This window comes from Varanus komodoensis, unplaced genomic scaffold (assembly GCF_004798865.1).
Source record: "Varanus komodoensis strain SLA01 unplaced genomic scaffold, ASM479886v1 scaffold22, whole genome shotgun sequence".
Classification (NCBI taxonomy): domain Eukaryota; kingdom Metazoa; phylum Chordata; class Lepidosauria; order Squamata; family Varanidae; genus Varanus; species Varanus komodoensis.
In genome coordinates this window covers 5,727,799-5,735,549 of record NW_025335606.1, presented here as the reverse complement: position 1 = coordinate 5,735,549, position 7,751 = coordinate 5,727,799, and positions in this window count along the sequence as shown.

Below are 7,751 nucleotides of genomic sequence, written 5' to 3'. Positions count from 1 at the left end.
TCCTGGCTTCTTGCTGGCTTGTGTCAACCCTCCCCTGACAGCAGAGACCTGCCTGGCCAAGTCAAGGATCCCCAGCAGGCATTCTTTGAGTGTTGTGTGAACAGAACCATTTGCTCAGCACCAAGGAACCGAACTCGGAGGAAAGGATAAGGCTGGTGGAAAAGTCACCATGTGGTGGAGAAGGAAATGTCAGTGCTCCAGTTCACAAACAGGTAGGACAATGTTCTGCAGCTTTGCTTTCATTGCGGGATGGGCGTCTAAATTCAGTGACTCCACCTGATGCTCCCTGAGTGTTTGGGATGGTAACTTTTTCACACAGTGCAGAGATAAGTGACTCACCTCCACAAGATGTTGTGATAGCCACTCATCTGGGGAGCTTTAAAAAAAAGGGGGTTGGATAATTCCTGGAGAAGGCGGCTATCAACAGGAACTCAACTGGATGGCTGTACGCTATATCTGGTATCGAGCACAGTAAGCCTATGCACCCCAGTTGCTGAGGATCATGGGCAGCAGGGTGCTATTCCACTCATGTCCTGCTTGAAGGTTTTCAGTGGGCAACTGGTCAACCACAACTGGACCTCTGGCTGTGTGAATAGAGTGCTGGACTAGATGGACCCTTGGTTGACTCGGTAGAGCTCTTATATTCTTAATTCTGTATTTGGGGGGTAAGAAGGCAAGGGTGAAATAGCTTATTGTGTTATAGGAACGTCATTCTAAGGAAGTCAGGAGCTTGGATCCAAAGCAAGACTTTTGTGATGGTGTTACGTAGGAAGTCTAAGGTTAACATGGAGGTATTTACAATGTAGTAACACCATTGCAAGCACTGAAGGTGGCAATTATAAATGAGCATATTATGTAATTCATGCTTGTGGGGAAAGGATGGGTCACGTCTGGGATGATTTCATCCATGCTTGTTTCTTCTGCAGCGTCCCAGCTCTCTGTGGCAAACATCTAGACTTCATGGGTTGAATTAGGGGATGCCAGTGAGGAGACAATCCTGATTTTGGCTTAACAGTACAATCCCATACATGTTTATTTAGAAGGAGGTTTCACCCCTTTCCATGGGGCTCTTTCTCAAGCAACTCTCTTTGATATAACTATAATGTATGTGTAGAAATAAAACCCACCATGCGCTTAGCAAAGAAAGCAAATATTATCATGCCATGCTCTCAGTATGTGAAATAGTCAATAATCAGTATCAATCTTTGATAACCAATATTTGTTCAGTGGGAGTCAGCAGTTTTCCATATAGTCTGAAGTACCTGATCCTGCCTAAATCTTGGAAACTAAGCAGGGTCAGGCTTGTTTAGAATCTGGATGGGTGACTTGAGTATTTGATTTCTATGATAGAGAACTTTGGCTTTGGGCAGCATAGAAATGTTAAGAATAACAACAATATTTGATAGTATCTGACAACTTGTAATATTTAATAATTTTTTACTAGACTTCATTCATTGGCCTGTCTAATCAGAAAATGTGCCCACAGAAGAATAAAACACTGTAAACCATTGAGCATTGAATAACTATGTCAAATTTTGATTTTGAAGTTTGAATGTCAGATTTAGATGACAAATATCAAAATCCCAATGGCAACATTTGGCAAGATTTCAGCTTTCGTTGGGAAACTCAGAGGTTTCTTGGCCTCATCCACCTTTATGTTCAATATTATTACTGATTATAAAAGCCATGTCATGGATAGATAGTGAAAAAGGATTCACTTGGTTTTATTCCAACCGCTGCTTCTGCTCACAGAGGCGAATTTTGGAGACCATCAGGAATGGTGGCTGGGGGTTATGCAGGCCTTTATGGGCTTTGGGCAGCTGGCTGGACTTGGTTTGGCCGTGACTCTGACCCCACGGACTGCAGATGGAGTCAGAGTTGTTTCTTTCTGGGAAAACAAACATCAGCCGCATTCACTCTTCAGATCAGCAGTTGGATTTGGGCTTCAGCAAACCATCCACCATGTTGACTGAGCTGGAGGAGGCTCAAGTCCAAAACATCTGGGGAAGACTGAGGTTGGCCAGATTAGCTGCAAACCCTGAGCCAAGTCCTTTATTGTGCCAGCAAATGCTGATAATAATTGAACTTTAAAGATAGCCACAATTGAATGAATTACTTAATACACAGATGGTTACGCACTGGGGTGTCGATAGTCACTTGACAGATGTGGGGCCATAGCCCATGGGACACAAATCTGAATAAAATCTTTGTATGTTGATTTATTCCCATATATACAAAACTGGGAATAATTATGAAGATTTATTTAAATTCCCCAGGAAGCAAAGACAGCCAATAAATGTCACATTCAAATCACTGAAATAAAATATTTTTCTTTTAATTTGCAAACAATATTTGGATGACCAGGGCAGGGTACACATCTATCCCACAGATCTGGGAGAAGAGGACTGGGGCTTGAAAAATGGATCTGAGGCAGGGCTCTCATGAGCCCAACCCTGGCAACACCCAGCCAATATGGATGGTCTCTTCCACTGCGCACCAAGGCGTCTCTTTCAGCTCAAGGAGCACCTGAGGTAGAATTTTGTGGCTTGGCTCTGGAAGGCAGCCGGGGATCAGCTCTGCGCTTCTCTGCGTCAACCTTCTTGTTCCAGTGACAGAAGTCAGAGGCACACACATCTGGAAGATGCCCAGTTGGAAAAGGCTGCTGTGCACGTTTTGCGTCGCTGCCATTTTTCTTTTCACATTGCGCATGTGCACATGGCACAGTGCAGCAAGAAAACACCGGTGCTGCAGGGGGAACAGCATCCCTGGGAATGGGCAAGCTAGTTGGAGGCCTGAGAAACCAGCTGGCTGCCTCCTGGGAAACAAGACTTCAAACAGAACAAACTAATCTGTCTGAGGTTGAGCCTCTGTTTTCTGCTCTTTCATCTTGGCCCTCTCCTCACAGGACTTTCCCCTTATCAGTTTCAAAGGCTTGGGTTTCCTTTTCTTCAACATACTTGCAAAGGTGCAATAAAGGCCCAGTTCTGCCATTGTCTGAAGGGCCTTTTCTTCTGGAAGGAGGCAAACCAGGTAACTGGATCACTCTGCTCTTATTTCTGGAGTCCAGTAGCGAAGGGACATGCGGTTCTTTGATTGTACTGCCAACCCCTTACTTAGATGATATCACTAATTAGTTTTAAATAACATCTCCAGGTGCTTGACATCTTGGAGCACAACGGATGAGGGAAAAGCACAGATCATCTTGCCTTTCCAGCAGAAGTTTCTTTGAGTCTCGCAACACAGAGCTGTGTAAGGTCTTCTCATAAATATTTCTGAACTGGGAGAAAGAAGCAGGCCTGGTGTGATTTGCTCACGTTTCCCCCCTCCTGTTCTAAACTCCTCAGATTTTCAGGTTAGCTGGATGCCCTCAAAGTCCTTTCTCCTTGTGTCGTCAAGTTGCCTCCAATTTATGGCAACCCCATGAATGAAGGCCCTCCAAAAGACCCTATCCCCAAAAGCAAACTCAAGGCAGTGGCTTCCTTTACGGAAGTGAGCCTCTTCTTCTGCCTTTGACTTTCCTGGCATGATTGTCTTCTCCAAGCAGTCTTGCCCTCTCGGGAATTGACCGATGCAGCTTGCTCAGTTTTGCTTCCAGGGCAAATTCCACCTCCATTTGATCTAGGACCCACTTGCTCATCTTTCTGTCAGTCTAGGATGTTCACGAAGCTCTCCTCCAGTGCCATGTTTCGGATGCATCCATTTTCTTCCTGTCTGCCCCCTTCACTGCCCAACTTTCACACCCGTTCTCACTTGTGGAACATTTGGAAAAGACAGTGGTGCAGAACCACAGGCCTTCTGGGTGTTGCATTCCCCAGAAAGCCATACTCCTTTCCCTGTCTGACCCGTTCTCACAACCACCATCCATTGGGAAGGCCACTTTTGAGCATTCCCAGCCATCTAAAAGGTCAACGTGATAGCATTACATGCACGTTCCACCTTTCTCTCTCTTGGAAGGGAATCCAAGGTGGCTTACAAGGTTCCTCTCCCCATTTTATCCTTACAATAACCCTGTGAGGTAGGTTAAGCTGAGAGACTGTCTGAAAGTCACCCAGGGAGCATGAAGTCCGAGTGGGGACTAGAACCTGGAATTCCTGAGTTCCAGTCCCACGCTCTTTTCTGCTACCCCACACTGGCTCTCTGGCACTTGACCGGCACTAAGAGCTTTAGGCTAGACTAGACTGGTATTTCTGACCCTTCTTTTTGCCCTTGGTGCGTCCTACCTGGGATATGGCTCCCAGGAGCTTCTCCAAAATGGAATTCATCCCCCGGGCTGAAAAAGTTTGTGACCTGCTGCATTAAACTGAGTATCATTCTAGTAGGAACCTGGCCTGATTTTTCTTCACATACCACTTTGTAGAATATGGTGCACTTCATAGAAAGCAGTAGTAATGAAAGAGTTTAGGCTCAGAATATGTGATCAACTCAAGGTTCCCCATTCAGTTTCGTGGCTGAATCAGGATTTGAACGCAAGACTTTCCAAGTCAAACCAACACCTCACTCCATGTTACAATGTTTTTTTTCTGCCAGGGATAATGAACTTATACTGATAATGAATGTCACCAAGATTCAGAAGCAATATAAGAAAAAAATGACTGCATTTATTAACTGCAGCAAAAATCATAGTGGCTCAGCAATGGGGAAAAAACCCATTTGCAATGGAAGATGAACGATGAATGTGGAAAGTGCCAGGCGAGAGAAACACATTTGCAATGCATAGCAGGGCTGTGTTCGTGTGTGGGGTAGGAATTCTGTTTGGTTCTGCTAAGTGGTATCCATTCATTGTTTTCTGAAATAATTACTATGAAATGGAAAGGCTGGATATATTTGTACTGAAAGATAATTGAAGATGGAATAAGGGGCTGTTATTTTATTATGACGATGTGTGGGTAAAACATATAATTAACAAAAGCATAGTTTTGCACGCCTGAATAGTACGTTTTTGAGATTGCAATCCTATACGGCATACCTGGAAGTACTTCCCAATGGGCGCAGCAGGGCTGATTTCGCCAGAAGCATCCGCTGGCCTGTTTCGGGAGCCGAGGAGTCTTGACTGATCTTTCCCAGCACGGCAGCGCATCCCTTGCCGCCTTGGAGAGTCCGCCTCGCCCGGAGCACACAGCGGCCTCGATTTCCTTCTCCCCCGGGGGCAGGGTGGGGATTACGGGGAGCGGGGAGAAACCAGGGCCCCGGCGCCGGCGGGAGCTCTTCCCTCGCCCCGCGTTGGCTCCAGCGGCCGCTTTGCCGCGGCGCCTCCCCGCGCGGGGACGGGGACGTGGGCGCGGGCGGGCAGCGCAGCTCGTCGGACGCGCCTCGGGGGCCGGGAACGGAGGAGGTGCCCGCCGGCGCACGGGAGCGAGGCGGGAGGGTGGCCCCTGCCCTGGCCTGGCCTGGCCTGGCCTGGCCGGCTCGGGGCCCGCCGGGCCTAGTCTTCGCAGCCGGGCAGCTGCGCTCCCAATTGCAGGCCGAGGAGGGGCGCTTTCTGGCGGAGGAAATGGCCTCCACGTGGGGAATCGCCAAGGGAGGCGCCGCGCGCCCTCCGTCTCTCCGCTTCGTGGGCTCCTCGTTTTGGCGGCAGATTCAGGATGGGCGAAAGGAAGGCCTTGGCGCAGTGCTTAGGGAAGGGACAGAGTTGCTGCTACAGGGCGGAATGGTGGGTGCAGCTTTGGGGACTCGGCCAATGCAAGGAGGCGAAGGCCCTCAGGGGTCGCTGGGCAGGATGGCTAATGCTTGGTGGAGCCTCCAAGGGCAGGGGGGCGCTGAAGCCATGCTGGCTTGTTTGTGGGCTTCCCGCAGGGAGCGGCTGGCCATGTGGGAACAGAGCTGTGGACTAGACAGACTTTCTGTCCAATATGGCTTAGCCTTCCTTATATTCTTATGAAAAGACCAGACTAGAACATTTGCTCCCTGACATGCTAGCTTTCTAAAAGCAGGGAGTCTTGTTTTGGGAAGAGGATGCGCCTTCACATGCTGTTTGGTGAGGATGCTGAGGATTCTCTGTAAAATGGGTGGGCGATCTTTTTCCTGTCCAAGTACGCATTAACCTTGGTCAAAACTGGCCAGGTCTGTATCTCTGCACTGGGTGGGACCCAGACCAAAAGTGCGTGGAGCTGGAAGCACATGAGGAAGTGTGAGGATTGAGGCTTAGGCTGAGGTCTGCAGATGCATATAGAGAACTTCAGCTCCTAAAGTTCCCCAGGGAAAGAGAATAGCAGATTTAAGAATCAAGTAAGGCCATTAGAATACAAAGCCTGTTTTGCCAGCCAGCATCTGGTTTAATTGTGGTTGGCTCTGAAGGAACACAATTTTGTACTTAAGTTGGTGTTTGGATATTATTGGGTTAAGTCTTTTGTATGCATGGACGTGCGTGTGGACACGTTGCATACACCTGCACATGCTAGTCGATTTCAACCAAAAGTCTGTAGTTTAGTTAGGTTATAGGACTCAGGATCTCTGCTCAGAAAGAAGAAAGAAAAATTACAGGAGGCTCAACACAAGCTCAAGGGAAGAAAAAAGCAAACTACCTCCTGGTTGGTTCAGTTTGGGGAGGCAAGTAACTGATTTTAAGATATAAAAGCCTAAGGCAAAATCAAGGAAAAAACATGCATGGAAGAAGAGAATGTTGCATCTAAGTTCAAGGTTGATTTCTAGGGGAACAAATCTTGTTCTTGATAGAGTTTGATTCTATAAACAGGATATTTATGAGGATGCTAAACTCAATGATCGATCGATGAATGTATTCATCTCTGTATTGTGGGCTCAATTCTACAACTTCCTGATGTTGCCAGCCAGAAATGACAAAACTACTTGTGGTGTGTGCAGGTTTCTGTAGTGTTTGAACCCTACAATATCTGTTTGACCAGAGATAGAATTAGGAGGAAAGAAATAAGTGTATCTGTCATGAGAAACAGTCTCATGTGTGCCCAGAGAATATCCCCATATTTCCAGGGTAGCAGATGTCAGTAATAAATATAATGGCATTGCCTGGGTCAGTTACTGATGATCCGTCTCCATGTATCTCATTTCCTTGGTGGAGGCTTGACATTCACGCTTGGCTTCTTCAGCTCTCTTATAAGAAATGAAAGAGGTTTTAGCTTATCAGGAGCTTCCATCTCACAATCTCAGCTCTGGGCTTGGGAGCAATTAAATTATCACCCGGATCCATTTCCTTGCTGGCTACTGAATGAGTTGATACATTTGCAAAGAAGGAATACCCTTATTGCTCCCCTGTCTAGGAAAGGTACAGACCGTACATCCATTCATTCCTTAAGCGACCACACACTTAGAATCCTATGTGTGGTGGCTGTTGGGCCCCCCAACGCTTCCCACTTCCTGCCCTGCTCCAACATCTATTTTTAATAAAAAGCTTGCAAAGAATTCAAGGCACGGATTCTCTTTCATGTTGCAGAGCAGCTGCTGCAGGCAGGTGGAAAAAGAGAGGGTTGCTTTCTGGCCCTGCCCGGTCTTCTGCTCACATGCACCTTTCCTCTTTGCTCGCTCACCTAGTTCCCAGTTTCTGGTCTTGCAGCGGCTGTCCCCAAGACACCTTTCCTTGACATTTCCCTCCTTTCACTATCCCGGCCTTCTCCTTTCTCTCTCTCCTCAGGCTCCAGACTTTCCCAGACTCTGCCCCCACACCTTTTCAGCTCACTTTTGACCAGTGCTTTTTTTGTATAAAAAAAAAAGGTGCCAGAACTCACATCTTGGGGTCACACTTTTACACTAAAAAAGATTTCCAATTCACCAACTTTTTT